The following is a 19,495-nucleotide window of genomic DNA, read 5'->3' on the forward strand; positions in this document are numbered from 1 at the left end:
ACTGCATTGTTGGTGGGAGTGTAAACTTGTTCAACCACTTTGGAAAGTAGTATGGAGGTTCCTCAAAAGACTCCACAAAGAGCTCCCCTATGACCCAGCAATCTCACTTTTGAGCATTTACCCAAATGATCACAAATAAGACCATACTAAAGCTACCAGCACAACTATATTTATTGCAGCATTATTTACCATAGCTAAGATATGGAACCAACCCAGATGCCCCTCAGTAGATGAACGGATCAAGAAAATGTGGTATACATACACAAGGGAATTCTATGCTTCCATCAGAAAGAATGACTGTTCCCCATTTGTTAGGATGGAAAGACTTGGAAAAAAATTATATTAAGTGAAGAAAATAAGATAGAGCATTCTAAATGCAATAGTTTGATAACTTAATTTAAACTTCTAAATTATATATATGCATGTATACATATAATTTAAACTTCTAAATTATATATACATGCATATGTACTTATATATGTATATGTATTTACATGTATATATGTGTATGTGTGTGTATGCAAAGATGTTTATAAATAATGCATATGTATATATATATAAAACATACTGACTTTGTATTCTTGCTTCAAACCCTAAAATGTGAAGCCTCACAAACCACATGTTAAAAGAAATATTCTTGTTCATTTCCTTTAAGCATATAAGATAAATAAAGTGGAAGATTTGGAAAATTTCAGAAGAGGCATAGGAACAAGTTTATCAAAGGATAGAGAGCAGAAGAATCATTGTTTCTACCACCGAGAATACAGTCAGCCTTATTATTGTAGCAGTTGCTATGAGGAAATTCCTTGATCATCAGACCAGAAGCAGGACTGTCAAAGGATATCCTATGTTTTCATGGATGGGAATTAAACTGCCCTGATCAGAGTCCTTCTTCGTCCTTCTCTCCTCAACACAGCATTACTCTTATCAAGAGAACCAAGAACTGTCCTGAGCCAGAATGCTGGAGTCTCCTCTCCTGCAATTGCTGTATCAACTCAGTTCCATCTTTTCTACCATAGTCAGAAAGTCATTTACCAATAGTTACTTTTTTTCTTTCTTTCCTTCCTTCCTTCCCTTCCTTCCTTCCTTCCTTCTTTCCCTCTTTCCCTCCCTCCCTCCCTCTCTTCCTTCCTTCCTTCCTTCCTTTCTTCCTTCCTTCCTTCCTTCCTTCCTTCCTTCTCTCTCTCTCTCTCTCTCTCTCTCTCTCTCTCTCTCTCTCTCTCTCTCTCTCCCTTTTGTGCTGTACTGGGGCTTGAACTTGGTTTTTTCCATTCAAAGCTGGTGCTGTACTACTTGAGCCACATCTCCAACTCCAACCTTTCGATTTGGGCTTAAAACAACCTCATTGGCATCACCACTTTTTTTTTCTTTTTCTTGTCATTAACTTACTTCTCTCAACTACAAACTGAAGTGGCTCTAGAACACTATAATAGAATGGTTTTCTACTCAATATTGTATTGAATACCTTCATGAGACTTTCCCACCAAACTATTCCCTGAGGCTTTCCCAGCAAACTCTGTATCTGTATTGAAATCCAGGTTAAGACAAACTGTAGATGGATATCATTTTACAAACTTCACCATAGCATGTTGTAAAAATTCAACACCAATCCAAGAAGGTCTCAGTTTTCATGCATTCAGTAAAGAAAATCAAGTTTTCCATAGAATAGCTTCATGCAAGACAGATATCCTAATATTATTTAACTATTAAAAATATTAAGATGAATATTTTTCTAAGTTGAATTTTGAGAAAATCAATAAAATTACTGACTGGCTAGCAGTTAGAAAGCTACTGAGTTTTATGAGGTTTGAAGTGCAAATATTACAAGAATAATACCTTTGAATGGGAACTACCAGAAACACACCAATAACAAACACAATGAATTACCCTGGATCAGAACATGGTTTTTTGTTTGTTTGCTTGCTTGCTTTTTGTTTTTTTTTGTTCAAAATTTTATTTTATTGCAAAGGTGCTATACAGAGGGGTGACAGTTACATGAGGAAGGTAATGAGTACACTTCTTGTTGAGCGTTGTTACCCCTCCTTTGTTTTTCTCCTACTATCCCTTCCCTCCCCCACCTCCCCCACCCCCACTTCCACCCAGAGCTGAAGAAATTCATTTCCAGTGTACAGTCTTGTGGGTATCCTTGTTGCAATGAGTCATTCTGTGTCCTTGTTTCACATTTTGTTATTCCCCTTCCCCTCCCCAAATTAGATAAATACAACATGCAGGGTACCAAAATCAAATAAAGTGACAACAGGGGTTATACCATGGGGGGAAGAACATACAAGAGAAACAACAACAAAAAAATCACATAGTACATTAAAAACGACAACAAAGAAAAAATCTTGTGTCCATTATCTTGAGGTTCATTTTGCTTAGCATCATCTTATATGGCCATATGTGCATGAGTTTTCTGCTCATCTATAAGGTTGTCTTAGATGTATACTAACTATTGCAAATAAAGTAAACCAGGGGACCTATATTTCTTTGGGTCTGGTTTACTTCATTTAATATGATTTTTTTTCGAAGTCTTTCCATTTCCTAACAAATGGAGTGGTATCATTCTTTCTGATGGAAAAATAAAATTCATATATATATATATATATATATATACATACATATATATACACCATTTTTTAATCCATTCATCTTTTGAGGGGCATCTGGGTCTATGAATGCTGTAGACAGTTGAGACATCAAAGAAATCCTTAAAGGGAGCTATAATTGAAAAATATAGCTCTTGATAGATGATTGGTACAGGCAGAAGTTCACAAAAGTTTGAAACGTTATCATCCATTTTAACCTGTCAGCATGAGTGGACTATTGAATGGCCAGATATTTAATCAGGGGTTGTTCTAAGTGTGTCAGTCAGAGTAGTTTTGGAAGAGATGAACATTTTTATGAACACACTGAGTAAGGTGACTGCCCTCAGGACTGCTGATGGGCCCTGCCCAATCCAGTCAGAGCCCAAACAGGCCCAGTAGACAGACCCTTCCCTAAGTAGGAAAGTATCCTTCCTGTTGGATGGCCTTGGAACTTGGTTATCAGCCTCCTGTTTGGGGGTTCAAATTGAAACAAAAGCTCTTCCTGAGTCTTGAATCTATCAGCCTTGATACTAAGTTGTATCTTAATTTTCTGGGTCTCAGAGTTTGACAGTCAGTACTCGGATATCTCTATTTGCCAGTGCACCCTGCATAGCCTGAGAATTGCCTGCCTCTATAATTCCATGGGACAATTTTTATAATACATTTTTTCCATATATCTTTGGATATATTCATAGAGAACTCTGACAAATAGGATTAGTAAAGACACACAGACATTGTAGAAAAATTCCTAGTTCATCCTGACCAAACTAGGAAGGATGTGTTATGGGAAAATAAAAATAGAGCTGCTTTGATATATAGAGGATGAAGGAGACATATGCACACCAATGATACACTTAGCATACCTGCCTGCTTCTGTCACTCTCTAGTCCGTTCTGCTCCTGAATTTGACTGGTGCTTACTATTAATCATTTAGCTAGATAACTATCCCCTGAGGATAGATAATACATAGTGTCTATAGTACATATTACACACTTAAAATATTGATTACAAGTTAGAATGCCCAGGGTAAAACCTTCTACCTGTATCCCCAGTTGATATAAACATCTCTGGTCTAATGAATGTGTTGCAATCAGATTGCTCCTGAAGATCTAACTACTGAAGCCTGGTTTGGGGAAAAGAGAATATATACTGGGAATATACGTATATAGATATACATATGTATATCTATATATGTACGTATAGTTATAGTTATGTATAACTATATAGGTACTGTATAGAAAAGTTATAGTTATATGTAACTCTAATAAATCTGTCTGTCTGTCTAGTCTATCTGTCTGTCTGTCTGTGGTACCCATCACCTTGAAATTATTGTATTTGGGAATGGCTTATCAAGAATTTGCAAAAATTAGAAGAAAATCAGTATTCATCCAGATTATGGCATTTGTATGAGCTTGTCAGAATAAATGATACAGCCATTTTGGCTAATACTAAGAGATGGCATTTTGAATTACCTCTAAGATGTGTTTGAGGTAATTATTTTAAAAATGACCATATTAGTTTAGTCAGCCTAGAGAAAAGCCCAGTAAGAAGGGATCATGGAATTTAGGTAATTTACTGGAACCTTGTAACCTGCTTTTCTCAGAGAAGCAAAGCAGCATGGCTGGAGATACTCAAGTGGCAACTTTCTAAAGGGAAGATTTGTAGTACAAAGCAATCTACTAGATAGGAAAGCATATATACATATTACATATACATATACATACATACAAATAGGAAATTTATCTTGGAAATAAAAATAGTTATCAATTTGTCATTTGCCAGTATCATTTGCAGAGATAAATTAATTAAAAGATACAAAGCACAAGTTATACATGAATAAATAAAAAATGAGGCAAAAATCCAATGTAGGGTCACATTATTTAAATTACTCAGCTCATTGTAACAAAAGCAGCGAATAGTATTCAAGGAATTGTATGATGAACATGAGGTTCTAATAAATAAGATGGCCATCTAAACAAAAAGGCTTGTGATCTCTCATCTATCTACCTATGTATGTATGTATGTATGTGTGTATGTATGTATCTATGTATGTGTGTGTATGTATGTGTGCATGTATGTATGTATGTATGTATGTATGTATGTATGTATGTATTCCATCTTTTTGTTTTTATTTGATTTATATTAGAAAGGGATCCTAAGTTGTTCTGTAGGCATCTAGACAGACATTAGCGGGAATAAGGAAATGCCCTAAGCTACGAGATTCAATTTCATTTTGGTAGATATAGAATCATAAAACCTCAGGTGACTTCACCCTCCTGGAACTGCAATGAAGATTATGGCCCATATATTCCTTATTAGCACACTCCCTATAACAAGGTGGAGTACCAGCCAGGAGGAGCATCATGACCCCTATATGACCTTCCACTGGTAGCACTTTATAAAAGGATAGGTGTAGGACATCCTACACTGGTGTAGTCACTGTATAGTTCCCAGAATGTTTGGGAAGAACACAAGAGGAGGGTGAGAATTTCATTCCACCTAGTAGCCCCTCTCTATGGAATACTAAAAATCCCATCCCCAATAGCTTCCAGAGGGTTTGCTCTTATTTGAACTGCTCACCTTACATCTCAATGTGTGATTTTTCTCTGTCAATAAATCATGCCTTGCTATTTTCTTACTCTTTGTGGTTCTTCTGCTGCAACGTGGGCAGCTTTTTATGTTTCACATAAAGAGGGGAGGAACACCCCTCCTCTGGTAATATTTTGGTGTGGTGACTTGGATTCGCTGAAGGGGCGTGCTCTGTTCTTGACCCCTGTGGGAGCTACAGAACTATCTTCTGATTACGTTACTTCCCCATCCCTGCCTAGCTTCTGTGGCAGCCCCATGCTGAAAATCTCTTAGCTTTCTGGAATGTCTGGACCTCACCTACCATCCCTGCTCCACATGTTGACATTTTCCATGCTGCATTTTTGCCTAACCTCGTGAACTGATGACCCCTTTTCCACTATGGCCTGGGACCCCACGCAACCAAAATTCTCCCGATTTCTCTACTTCTTTGGTCATCTCCTCTCTTGTCACAAATAGAATCTAAGGGAATCCATGGGAAAATCATGAATTTCAGGTCCACCTGGACTGAATTCCAATTAGAAGAAGGTCTAGAAGTTCCTTCTAGAAAGTGAGATCTCCAAGATGGAAAGTTCTGGCTCCCTCTACCGATACCGTAAGCCATTATTGTTAAGTTTAAAGGGATTTCTGGAAGGAATGGATATCTAAGTTGGCCCTGTTGCAGTGCTTGCATCCAGCTGGGCAGAAAACAATGTGTGCCACAAAACGGAGAGCCAACACGCCCGCCACCCCAAAATATAAGAAAACTAGATCACAGGGTGAGGCCCTTGGCAGAACGGCCTCTTCTTGGAGGCACAACAGAAGGGACGTCTCCAAGGTCACCACTCAAGGTAAGGACCATTCTCCCATAAGGAGGTACACATGGAATTAACCGCTGAAGGGATGCATTTCAAGCATCCCTTAATTATGCGCCCTCTTCATCTCCCTGCTGAAGATGAGAAGCCAGTCTTTCACGCCTCAGTATTGACACATAGGTTGTATACCACACAGCTAGAAACAATTTGATCCCAAAGTGAATATTTTTTCTTTAACATTACTTAGCTACAATAAACACTGGAGAATTGGGTGCCCTGGTTTATTGAGGTTTATAAGAATATCGTCCCATAATTGGACCTACTCTATTAAAAGTTGAGGAAATGATCAGGTCCAGTATATCTAAGCATTCATGTTTTTTTTAAATAATAAATCCAGGGATAGACCATAAAGCCAAAACAAAGTTTCTACTCTAGCCATTCTCTAATATCCACCCCTTCAATACTTCTGCATGTGGAAGCCCCTCAAACTTCTGATGGAAACATGTGTGGTTTTTTTGTATCCATGAGGTGAAATGGATTTCTTATCCACATTCTTCCTCTAATTAAACCTAATGCTCATGTCAGTACTGGAAGATGGACTGAAATGCTAACTCTCCCTCTTCTTCTATGTCGCAGAGATGCTTAACCATCCCTTACCTCCTCTTCACCACATCCCATCTCCTTATTTGGTGATTGAGATGAGTGCCCAGACCTGACACTGGAATCCTGGCTTTAGTCAGGATTAGATCTCTACTCTAAGACATCAGCAGTCACCAGTGGCTTCCTCCCATGGACAAAGGGAACAAACAAGGAAAGTATGCAGCTGCAGCAATCACATTTATTTTGTGGTACTTCTCATTAAATTTTTGGGCCAGGATTGGCTGTGGTTTTGTTGTTGTTGTTGTTTTACTTTAACAATCATTCAGTGAGCTGTTAATATTTGGAATTCTTAGACTCTGAAGTCTCACCCTTGGTAGGTCCTCTTCATGGGTGTACCTCAGGCCTTGCTTGGCCTTCCTATATCATGTTCTTGGAAGGTTTGAGCCATTTGAGTTAATTTAAGCTAATTTGAGTTTCTGGTATTTGTCTGACAGGGAAATCTGAATTCTCACTTGGCGTTAGAAGGAATGGACAATGTGCAAAGAAATCAGGGTGTATAAAGTATATAAAATTTGTTTAAGAATATAAAGTACTAACTCTATCTTGTCCCCTAGAAAGAATTCTGATCAACATATCTGTGGCCACTTCATTTAAAAAAAAAAAAAAAAGGCAGGGCTGGGGGAAGGCACTTTTAAGCTGGGCGCTGGTGATTCACACCTATAATCCTAGCTACTCAGGAGGCTGTAATCTGAGGATCACAGTTCAAGCCAGCCAGGCTGGAAAATCTGTAAGATTCTTATTGCCAATAAATGACTCAGAAAAAAAAAAAAAAACCCTGTATATGGCACTATGGCACAAGTGGTAGAGTGCTAGCTGTGAGCACAAAGAGGCTCAGGGACAGAACCTGGGCCTGGACTCTCTCTAGGATTAGCCCCAAAACAAAAACAAAGCAAAACAAAACTATTTTAGCTCATCTTTTGAGCTCTTAATGTTCTTGACATATGTAATTTCAAACTGTGTGTGCACGTACACAAGCACGAACGAGTGTGTGCTCACGTGTACACATGTAAATATGTAAACTTCTTTGAGATGATTATTCATGGATTGCATATATAGAGTTAATGAAAAGGAGCAGTTGCCTTTATTTCTTTTTCTCTCCTTTTCTTCCCCTCTTCTATAAAGCCATTTATTCATAATGCTTATCTCAGTCAGGCTTAGGTAAATTGCAAGCATTCAAGAGTTCATTCTTTATGTTGAAATAAAAAGTTAAAGGTATTATTTAGAAGATAATACAGGGAGCTTGATAGTGCTGATATAATTCTGGCAATCACAATTATTATCTAATAGTCTATACTTAATGGAAATAACTACTGTTTTGTCAATTGCTAAACTTTCTTCAAAATCCCAAGGTTATTCTAAGTCTTCTATACTTGAAGTTTTAGTCTTTCTTCTGAGTATTAAACTTTTAAATTAAGTTAAGGGAAAGTGACTCTAGCAAACTTAGGTTTGTTTTGGTTTTTATGTTTTTGAATACTTATTTATTATCTTTGCATAATTGAACAAAGGAGTTGCCAAGTACCAAAGCAGTTAACAAATACAGCGAATCTTGATCAATGTTGCCCCTTTCAACATTCTCACCCACACTCCCAACCCATCCTTTCCCTTATTTACTTTAATTTTAGGTTATGTATTGACTCTTTTTGCCTTTTAACAAAGCAATCTGTGTGTACAATGCATTTTGACTGGTGTCATCACTTCAACATCTTATCCCCTCCCCTTTGAACCACTCTTTTCTTTATATTTCTCAGTTTCCTGGTGTATATATAAGAAATTCTTGCCTGCATTCTCCCCGCTTCACTAATTCTTCTACCACTTTCCACTTGTTCTCATCCTCCCCTCTTGCAAGCATCTATTTCCTAGTACTTGTTTCATGGGGCATTGACTTAATCTTTTATAGAACGTATTACACTTCAGTTAATTCATTTGTAACTCCTTGCTCACCACTCACTGTGTTTACTAGTAGATTTATAGGCACATTTTAGCTATGAGAGAAATGATGCAATCTATGTTTCTTTAGATCTGGCTTATTTTGCTTAATATTTTTTTCTCAAGTCTTCACATTTCCTTATAAATGGTACAGTATCATTCTCTGTTAGATGAGTAGAATTTCTACTCACCCACATTTCTACTCAGTCCCCATTTTCTTGATCCATTCATTCATTAAGGGACATCTGAGCTGATATCATATCTTCGCTATGGAAAAAAAAATACTGCAATGAACATGGTTGTCCTGGTAGCTTTTGCAATGAACATAGTTGTGCTGGTAGCTTTAGTGTGGCCTTGCCTGTGCACTATTGGAGAAATGCCCGAGAGTGGAATTGCTGAATCATAAGGTAACTCTATATTTAGTTTTTTTGAGGAACCTCCAAACTACTTTCCACTGTGGTTTCATTCCCACCAACAGTGAAATAGAGTTCCCTTTTTGCCATATCTGTGCAGGCATTTCTTATTGTTAATTTTCGTACTATTGGCCATTCTAACTGGGGTCAATGGAATTTCAGTGTTTGGCCATTCTAACTCGAGTAAATGGAATTTCAGTGTTTTTTATTTGTATTTCCTTAATAGCCAGAGATGTTCCTTCATGTGCATAGTCAATTTTGCCAGCACCATTTGTTGAAAAAGCTTTCTTTGGGGCTCCCTTATCAAATATTAGATGTCTGTAGATCTTTAGATGCATTTCTGGGTCTTCTATTTTGTTCTATTGGTTCTCAGACTATACTTGTGCCAGCATCAAGGTGTTTTAATTACTGTGGTTTTGCCGGGCACCTGTGGCTCACGCCTGTAATCCTAGCTACTCAGGAGGCTGAGATCTGAGGATCACCGTTCAAAGCCAGCCCAGGCAGGAAAGTCTGTGAGACTCTTATCTCCAAAAACCTCTAGAAAGCTGAAAGTGGCATTGTGGCTCAAGCAGTAGATTGCTTGCCTTGAGCTGAAGAGCTGAGGGATAGCGCCCAAACCCAGAGTTCAAGCCCCACAACCGACAAAAAACAACAACAACAAAAAATTACTGTGGCTTTGTAATAAAGTTTGAAGTTTAGTATCGTTCTTCCTCTGTACTGCTCTTCCTGCTAAGGATTGTTTTTGCTATTTGGGGTGTTTTGTTATTCCATATGATATTTTGGGTTGTTTTCTATACATTATTAAAGAATGTTGTTGGGATTTTGATGAGTTTTGAATTAAATTTGTAAATTGCTTTGGGCAATATTACTATTTCATGATGTTAATTCTTCCAATCCAGAAGCATGGAAAGTTTTTCCATTTCCTTAAAACTTCTTCAGTTTCCTTTACAAATTTTTGAAATTTTCCCAATAGAGACTCTTCACTCTTTGGTTAATTCCTAGGTTTCATTTTTTTTTTTAATTTTGAGGCTATAACAAATGAGATTACTTTCTTGATTTCAGTCTCATTCTTCTCATTGTTGACTTACAGAAAAACTACTCTTTTCTGTGGGCTGATTTTATACTCTGCTACTTTGCCAAAGGTTAGGATCAGCTCTAGTAGCTTAGCAGAGGAGTCCATAGGGTTTTTTAAAATTAAAACTTTTTATCATAAAGATACTGTACAGAGGGGTTACAGTTACATGAATAAGGTAATGAGTACATTTCCTATCAAGCATTGTTGCTCCTTACTTTGTTTTTCCCTTACCATCCTTTCCCACCCCACCTCCCCAACTCCTCCCTCCCCCATCTCTTGCCCCAAAGTTGTAAAGTTCCATTTTCAACATAGTGTCTTGTATGTCTCATTGTTACAATGGGTCAACCTGTATCCTTATTTCAGCATTTTGTTATTGCCCTTCCCTGCCCCAAATTAGAAAAATGTATATACAAGATGCAGAGTACTGACATCAAATAGAGTGACAACACGGGTTACACCACAGAGAAGAACATACACAAGAAACAAAAATCACATAGTACATTAAAAACAACACCAACAAAGATAAAACCTCTTGTGTCCATATCTTGGGGTTCATTTCGTTTATCATTATCTTATATGGTCATATGTACATGGGGTCCTTTAAATGAAGGATCATGTCATCTGCAAAAAGTTATAGTTTAACTTCTTTCCCTATTTGGATAACCTTAATATTTTTCTTTTGCTAGGTATTCCAGTATTATATTGGAGGAATGGAGAGACTGGATATCCTTGTCTGCTTCCTGATTTTAGAGGAAATGGTTTGAGATTTTTCACCATGGATTCCTGGCTTCTGCTGAGCTTTTATCATAAAGGTCTGTTGGATCGTGTCAAAAGTTTTTTTTTCTGCATCTATTGTATTGTTCATGTGGTTCTTGTCTTTGCTTCTATTGATGTGTTATATTATGTTTATTGATTTACATATATTGAACCAGCTTTACATCTTTATGATTTTTTTGGTTAGTTGTTAAGTTCAATTAGCCAGAATTTTTTGAGAAGTTTTGCATCTCTATAAAAGAGGTGGATCTGTGGTTCTCTTACTTTGATGGATCTTTATCTGGCTTTGAGATGAGTATAATACTGGCTTCATAGTATAAATTTGCTAGTGATCTTTCCCTTTCTATTTTAGGAATATGGGGTCAGTTCTCCTTTGAAAACCTTATAGAATTTGTCTGTAAATCTGTAAATCTATTTGGTCCTGAGCTTTTCTTGGGGGGGAGGGGGTTATTGCCATTTCAATTTCAGTACTTGTTATGGGTTTATTTAATTGACTTAAATCTTCTTGGTTCTCTTTGGGTCTATTGAAGTTCTCTAGGAATGGAAAATACTTAGTTTTAAATGATTTTTTTTGTTAAAAATTTGGCTCTTAATAGTTTTGTTTCATGTTTTCTTTGCAATACTGCAATTATTGCCTGTGGACATTCTATCAAAGTATAACTTCTAACCAAGCAACCTGAGCAGCACAATTAGAGGCCAAGATATCAACTTAAGAGTTGGCTTCATGTGTAAAATAAAGCTATTTCATTTTGACTTAAGTTAGGTCTTTCATTTCTTTAGTTATTCTATCCATGGAGTCTTTCAGGTTCTATAGAATCTAGATTAACAACCCCTGACAAATTTCTAACAACTCAAACTACTAGAGTTCTTTTTCCACCTGAGTTTTATGCCTTCTTCAACTAGTGACTCTGGCTTTACTGCTGCTACTCAATAATAAGGACTTAGAAGAAAATGATTGAATGGTGAAACAAAACTTTTTTTTCATTATATAGTTACTTATATCTCTTATGACACAGAGTTTAGATTCTGATCACCAATTTATTAGTTAAGAAGGATGCATCATATACAGAAAAAGATTTTAATTTTTTAAAAAAGGAGGGAACATTGACAAAAGCTTTTGTTTGCAAATAGCCAAATTAGATTAACTTAAGAGGAAAGATAAATTAATCTAAGAATGAGGAGCAATTCTCAATATTAAAAAAAATGAAGAAAAAACAGACCTCTAGAGAAATAGAAGCAGAGTAGTAACAGGGATCTGGATAGAAAAGTAGGAAAAATCTCTTTAGAAAGACAGAAATCAAGACATCTCCAACCATGTCTGTCCTTGGGCCAAATTCCAGGAACTAAAATCTGATTGGTCTTGACAAGTGAGAGCAGGGATGGAGAGAAAGTGCCAATTTCTCCCCTTCGCATTTGAGTAGATAATTTGACCTTCCCACCAAGATGGCTTATGATAGTGGAAAGTGTTGACCCAGAAAGTCAGACAGATGTTCACAAAGCAAGGCATGAAATACCACACTAGCAAAATCAGAAGATGCTCACGATGGACAATTTTGTTTAACCAAGTGGAAAATAAAATTACATCTCCAAATTAGTCTATCTGATCCAGTGTTGCTAGCATTTTTCTGAATAAGTATAACAGGAATTCAAAACCTCTTCAGGAACTTTTTCAGCCCAGAGAACACTTGATGATGTACATATTATTAACAAGTTTTGAAGTATTAGTTGTTCTTTGTAAACAGTTTTGAAAGTTTACAATAATTGAGAAAAACAACTAATTTTAAATAGATGCTGTCTTCCTGATAATTTTTACAATCATCCTCTTAGTGCCCAATTTCATACTCAGCAATACATAACTTATATTATAGAACCTGCTGGTGAAAATATCATCCAAATTTTTAAAAAGCTGTGAGTTGTTTTAACCATCACAAGGATGGTTATCTTTGGATCTTATTTTTTTTTTTCATTTTATGGGATGTTGAACTCAGTGTTCAATTTTCATTTTAAGTCGCTAATGCTCAATTATCATTTTAACCATAATCTGGGTTTGGCTTGTCTTATATTCTCCCTAGGACTCAGTGATGGAGAGAAAGCATAAAGATGTCAGATGTTAAATGCAATTAATGTTAAAAGTAGACCTGATGAATTAGGCTGTTTTTTTTTTTCTGAAGGGAATGACTCAACAAAGGCTTGCCAGTCACAATTACTAACAATTAGTCATCCTGTGAGACCTATTTGCTGATACTCATAGATAAAATATCTCTGGAGAAACCCTTTTAAAAAATGCTACAGTGTGACCTCAGAGAAATATGATTTTCCAGACACCAAATGACATATTAATTAACCCAAGAAGATAGGAGGAAAGTTTTCTTAGAATTTACCTATCACTGATGAGTATATTTATGACTGATTTCTCTTCCTGGTTAGGTTATAAGTAGGTGCTTTTTACTCTAATCTTGACATTTCATAAAGCTATATAAGACTAAGGATTTAACTTCTACTAGTTTCAGTTTCTCAGTCTGAATAATGGGACACTATTAGTGTTTCCCCCTCCATATCTTTGTGAGTAAATAATTATATTTATGCATCTCAAACACGTTAGAACTAGACACCTACTACAAGCAGAATAAACAGTAAATATAACGTATATGACATGATTTTTAAATAGCTCACTAATTTCTCTGCCGATTTTGAAAGTCTCCTTCATTTTATCATGTCAGTAAATACTATCTGCTTCCCAGTTTGTGTTGCAATTCTTATTCCCTGAGATGATTGAGATCCTTTTCCAAGTTGTTTTTTGTACGCAATCGACTGGATCCCTCCCACTCAGCTTTGCATAAGGCAATAGACTGGCACAGTCCACTCATAGTTGGGCGATTGGGTGCCAAGAAGATGGATCAATTCCATTGACTTTTCTCCCTGTTCCTCAGAGGCATCTGTTTTCCTTTTCTGCCTCATCACCTTAGAAAACACGCCTTTTGTTCTCACAACTGCCAATGAACACATTCTTACAGTTTGCCAGATAATGTGCTGGCTTGCCCAATGATGAAGAATTCCATAGAAAGAACTGAGAGTCCTTAAAAATGAAATTCATACATATCTGGACAGAGGAATGATAGGAAAAATGGACAGGTTGGGAAATAATACATACATTGCAGAGAATCCTAGATTCTTATCATTTGATACCTCTTAATAAAGGAAAACATCAAGATATCTTTGTGAATTATTTTTCAAATTATTTGAACTACAACTCTTTTCATGGCATTCGTTTCTTTAAGACCTTATAAATAAGCATGAGTTTGTAAGGGAATGTAAATATCTGAAAAAAATAAGTTCTTAGTGTCACATTTCACTTTGCTATATAGCCTAGTGGTCAAGATTTAATTCCTTCTGTATATTAAACAGAATCTAAAGTATCATAGGAGGAAGATTCGATTGACTGATCCATTCATTCATTTTAAGGCATAAGGGCAGTTGCTATGCTAAAAAGAAGGGGAAAAAACTATTTTAAAAAAATTAGGGCAACAAAATGGCTGACGAGGTAAAATACTTGCCTTCAGTATATAGAAAAAAACTTGAACTTGTACATATGTGCCTATTTAATACCATGTTAAATATATGTAATCTCTATTTAAATATTTTAAAACTATGTTAGATCTTATTTTAATCTTCCATTTCACAAAGTAAACTAAGTTTTAACATTTTCTGTCACTAAACAGACCATAAGTGGTAGGAACAAGAACTGAATAAATTACTATTAAATCCAAACTCAGTCTGCTTATCTTCTATTACACCTCCTCTAAATAAAAGCTAATTTCAAACTTAAGTCCTGTAGATCATTCTGCTCTTTTCATTTGTGAAGTTTTGTCCTATTTCCCCCTTACAACTAAGTCACAGATTGTCAGTCTTGTAATAGAAATGATTTAGCTTCAAACATTTCTTATCTAAATGGGGGTGGGTGGGTGAAGATACCTCAAGCTAAAAGTAAGGATGGAATGTTCAACTTTCAGCTTCTTAAGGGTCCAGGAAAACTTCCCCTCAAGAGTGCAGTGACCTCTGGGCATCGTTCCAGGCTCAAATCCTGCCTGCAGGATTTGCTTGATACATCTTGTCGATTCTCAATGGAGGACTCTGTTTTGGACTCTGTTCTTGTATTCTGCTCAGTGGACTTGAAAATTGGAGATTTCCTTGCTTTCTGGCCTTTCCTGTGTCTGGGAAACAAACTTGGAATTCTTCTTTTGTTTTCCATTCAGCAAAAGGAAAACCCCAGCAGTTCTCTTTCCTTCTTGCAGCATTTGGAACCCAGCCTGGGCCAACAGTAGGCCCATGAGAAAGGAAATGTAACTTCTTTTGCCTGTTTCTTCCTTCAGTTGATTTAAGAAATAAAGACAGAAAAACTACTTGCTGTATAATATATAATGATACATTGTACATAAAAAGTTAACCCTTTGATTATCATTTGAGAAATATGGTATAGGCTAGTGTATAGGATAATTACAAATCATTTATATTTTTCTTCCTGACTGAAGATTAAACATAAATAATTGTCTAGGCAGAATAAATCCTTATTGTTAATAGTTTTTAATATTTCTGCGTACCCAAGGGTTCTGTGACTGATGCTTACATAGTCATCATTGATTTTGTGGAGATAGAAGTAGCATATATTTATATGCATTGTCCAACATTCCAAAGTATTCATCAGGAGCCCTTCATTCCTGAAGCGAGGCTGTATTTCCCAGTCTTCTTCACAGTTTAGTATGTCCAGGTGCTAGACTTATTTCACTGGTGTGCTCCTGCCTACCCTTCCTCTTGATGCTTCCCGAGATGTATTGGACCACAGCCACCTCGAAAGGACAGTAGAGACATTGTCATCTTCTCCCATTGAGTGGCAGCAGAGAGATGAGCTGGTACTGCTATGGATCCTTGACCCTGTTTTTTTTTTTTTTTTCCACAAAGAGAAATGAATGTATTGTTCTTGAGACACTGAATTTGGAGGTCTAGTGGATGAAGGATAAGACACTGCATCTCTTCTAACTAAAAGAATGTATGTGTGGTATATAGTTGCTCAGATGTCTTAGCTAGGAAGATTGGTTGGTGGGTAAGCAAATTGATTACTTTTAGCAGCAGATTCTACTCTATTTTAGGTCTAAGTGGATTCTTTGGCTAGAATATATGTCAATCAAATAATATAAAAATCCTTTCAGAATGTACAGGTTTTCTTTTACAAAGGAGAGTTGGATGATGTTTGTACCTCAAGTGATACTCATTCCTTATATCAGTTCCTTGCTTATCTTGCTTAAATAGTATTTAACTGTTGGGAAACGATTGTGTGATTCCCTGAAAGATAATCATTAATTAATTTAAGAGAGACAGAAAAAGCAGATAGGGAATGTTGGAGAATATCACCAAAAGTTTAGATGACTTTCATTGCTGTGGTTCAGCTTTATACAATTGGTGCTGGAAATTACGGATTCGTTTACTGTCTCTGTAAGGAGAAATACTCATGACTGCTTTTAATTGACTATTTCACCTCCATTCAAGTGTTTTTGTTCACATGGATTAAGTTTGTGGTCTGCTTATGAAATAAGGTATGTCCAGGTAATCAAAAAGTTTTGAGAAAGAATGACTCTTTGGGACCATCTTCTGTTTGTAGCTAAGAGATTGAAGTTCACTTTGGCTTTCAGACATTTAATATAATACCATCTCTGGATTCCTATATTGTAGTTGGCTGTCTATTGCCATTACTTAGTGATCCAATCGAATTAGAAAAAAAAAAAAACTCCTCTATATTATTCCTTTATTTAACTACACTGCAAGAGTCTAATTAATGGGAATAGTAAGAGTTGACCCCAAAGCACAGAGTACTGTATAGTGTAGCATGAATTGTCTCTTTGAGAGGCAATGTTAAGACATTTGCCATTTTCTTTTATTTGGAGTTGTTTGCAAAATCCTATCTTCCTATATTTCACATTAGGGTAGCTCAGAAATAACACTTGTTGAGGAAGTGTTGAAAAAAATATATTCTCTTCATGGAGAAGCATATCCAGTTATTTCAGCTCACCTGGTTTGACTGCAGAGAGTTGCTTCATAGTAAGGAAGTGGTGCATTTAACTTCTAGCTCACCTTCTCTGTGACCCCTTCATACCACACCTCTGTTGGGAGACAAAAATAAACAGAGAGCTGAGAATTCCCAAGGGCTGAGGGCCAGGTAATCCTTTCAGAACTACTCTAACCTGATACTCCCTGACTCAGGTGGGACTCTGAGTCTGAGAAAATGAAAATCTCTTTCTTTCCTTCTTTGTTTTTGTTATTTTTTGTTTTTACTTAAAAACAACCATCATGCAATCCCAAATATGGTATATGCTCTTATAATAACTCCCTCTCCTACTTACTTTTGTGATTTTTTTTCCTGAAAGAAAAACAAGTGACAATCAATGATTTTTTTTAAAATCAAGAATTATTGATCTGGGAAGATGCAAACAACTTTAAGGAAAAATGTCTGTCTTATATTCACCCAGGAAATATCACCAAAGTGGATGGGGGGGAGGATATCAAAAGAGCTCACAGTCGTCGTAAATTCTTTTCTAATTGCCCCACAAAAGGGAACATGGGAAATGAGACATGAAGTGTAATTCCTAAAATCCAGTGTTGTGGATGAAATCTCTTGGTAGAAACTTAAACCAACTGGTTTCTGCTACCTGGAGAGGACCGTCAAAATTTTGGCACGTTTTCTTTCTGCTGGGAACAAGAGGTAGTTCAGTCCTTAGGGAATCCCCAATTGTGAACACTTAAATTGAAAGACTGTGGTTCTGAGTTGAATAGAACTGTCAGGGAAAGCCCAGACTTTTTGTCCTTGGTTTCCCAGAATTCCCAGTTCTATATTAACACGGTTAAATACCATACTTTTTCTGAATATTTTTAGTAAATGGATGTCCCCAGTACAAAGCATTTCCATAGGCCTTGTGTAGAGACAACTGTCTATTGTCTCCAAAATTCTATCCGAGAAGCTTGCTCTCATTCTACCCAACCAGGGCTGTTGTTCTGAACACAATAGCCATAGGAAGCATGGAGGCCTAGCAGCTTGGAGCGCGAGCATGCTGAGCTCTGATTGGTCAGGCCCTTCTTCCTCTACAATTTCAGACTCTAGAACCTGACCATATTGCTTTGAACATTTGCTGAGATACAATTTTTTAACCTTGGATGAGCTACTTTTTCTGTCTTCTGTTTCCTTATTTACAGAGTAAACACAGTAAGAATATTTACCTTGTGTGGTATTTCTTTTTTTAATATACACATATTTTATTGTAAAGATACTGTACAGAGGGGTTACGGTCATATGAGTAAGGTAATGAGTCCATTTCCCTCCTTTGTTTTTCCCCTAAGGGTATTTATTTCTTTAGGAAATATTGGAGTTTGAATTCAGGGCCTTACATTTGCTAGGAATATATATATATATATATATATATATATATATATATATATATGTACACACATACATATACACACACACACACACACACACACACACCCCACATTTTCTTGATCCATTCATTTACTGAGGGGCATTTGCATTGGTTTCATATCTTAGCTATGGAGAATAATGCTGCAATACACATAGTTATGCTGGTAGCTTTAATATGGCCTTGTTTGTGATCATTTGGGTAAATGCCCAGAAGTGGGATTGCTGGGTCATAGGAGAGCTCTACGTGTTGTATAGTCTTTTGAGGAACCTCCATACTGCTTTCCAGAATGGAACACTCCCACCAACAATGCAGTAGGGTTCCCTTTTGGCCACATCCCCTCCAGCATCTGTTGTTAGATTTCTTGATTATAGCCATTCTAACTGGAGTGAAGTGGAATTTCAATGTTGTTTTGATTTGCATTTCTTTTATGGCCAGAGAAGTTGAGCATTTCTTCATGTGTCTACTGACAATTCTTATTTCCTCTTGAGATAAGTCTCTCTTTAAATCTTTATCCCACTTATTAATAGGATGGTTGTTTCTTTCAGAATTTGTTTTTGGGGGATTTAATTTTTTGAATTCTAAGTATATTTTAGATATGAGACCCTTGTCTGTTGTGTGGCTAGTGAAGCTCATCCCCTAATCCGTGGGCTTTCTATTGACCTTGTTAGTTATGTCCTTTGCCATGCAGAAGCTCTGCAGTTTCATGCAATCCCATTTGTGTAGCCTTTCTTTGATTTGTTGTGTTTCTTGGTCTCCAATAAGAAAGTTGCAGCCTGAGCCAAGGAGCCCTAGAGTTTCTCCAATTCCTTCCTGTAATGTTTTAAGGGTGCTGTTATTTCTGAAATAAGGTCTCCTTTCCTTCAGGAAAGGTCTCCAGGCATATGCCTGGACCTTAATCCATCTGATTTAGTCTATCTGTTGTAGCTGAGTTGACAAACAGGCACCATGATGACTGGCTTCTGTCACTGCAAATGGAGTCTCAAGGGCTTTTCTGCTTGGGATGGCATGAAAGTATGAGCATTCCAATCTCAGTCTTTTAGAAGCTTAGGGGACAAGTATGTGCCACCACACTCTGTGAGGGGTAGAGTTGAAGTTTCATGAACTTTTCTACCCTTGCTGACCTCTCACTGTGATCCTCTTGGTATTAACTTCCTATGCACATGGCAATGACTGAGAACTTGTAATTCTACCCATTTTAAACATACTCAGTCAGGCT

The sequence above is a fragment of the Dipodomys spectabilis genome, unplaced genomic scaffold, assembly GCF_019054845.1.
Source record: "Dipodomys spectabilis isolate Male_0828 unplaced genomic scaffold, ASM1905484v1 ptg000051l, whole genome shotgun sequence".
Classification (NCBI taxonomy): Eukaryota; Metazoa; Chordata; class Mammalia; order Rodentia; family Heteromyidae; genus Dipodomys; species Dipodomys spectabilis.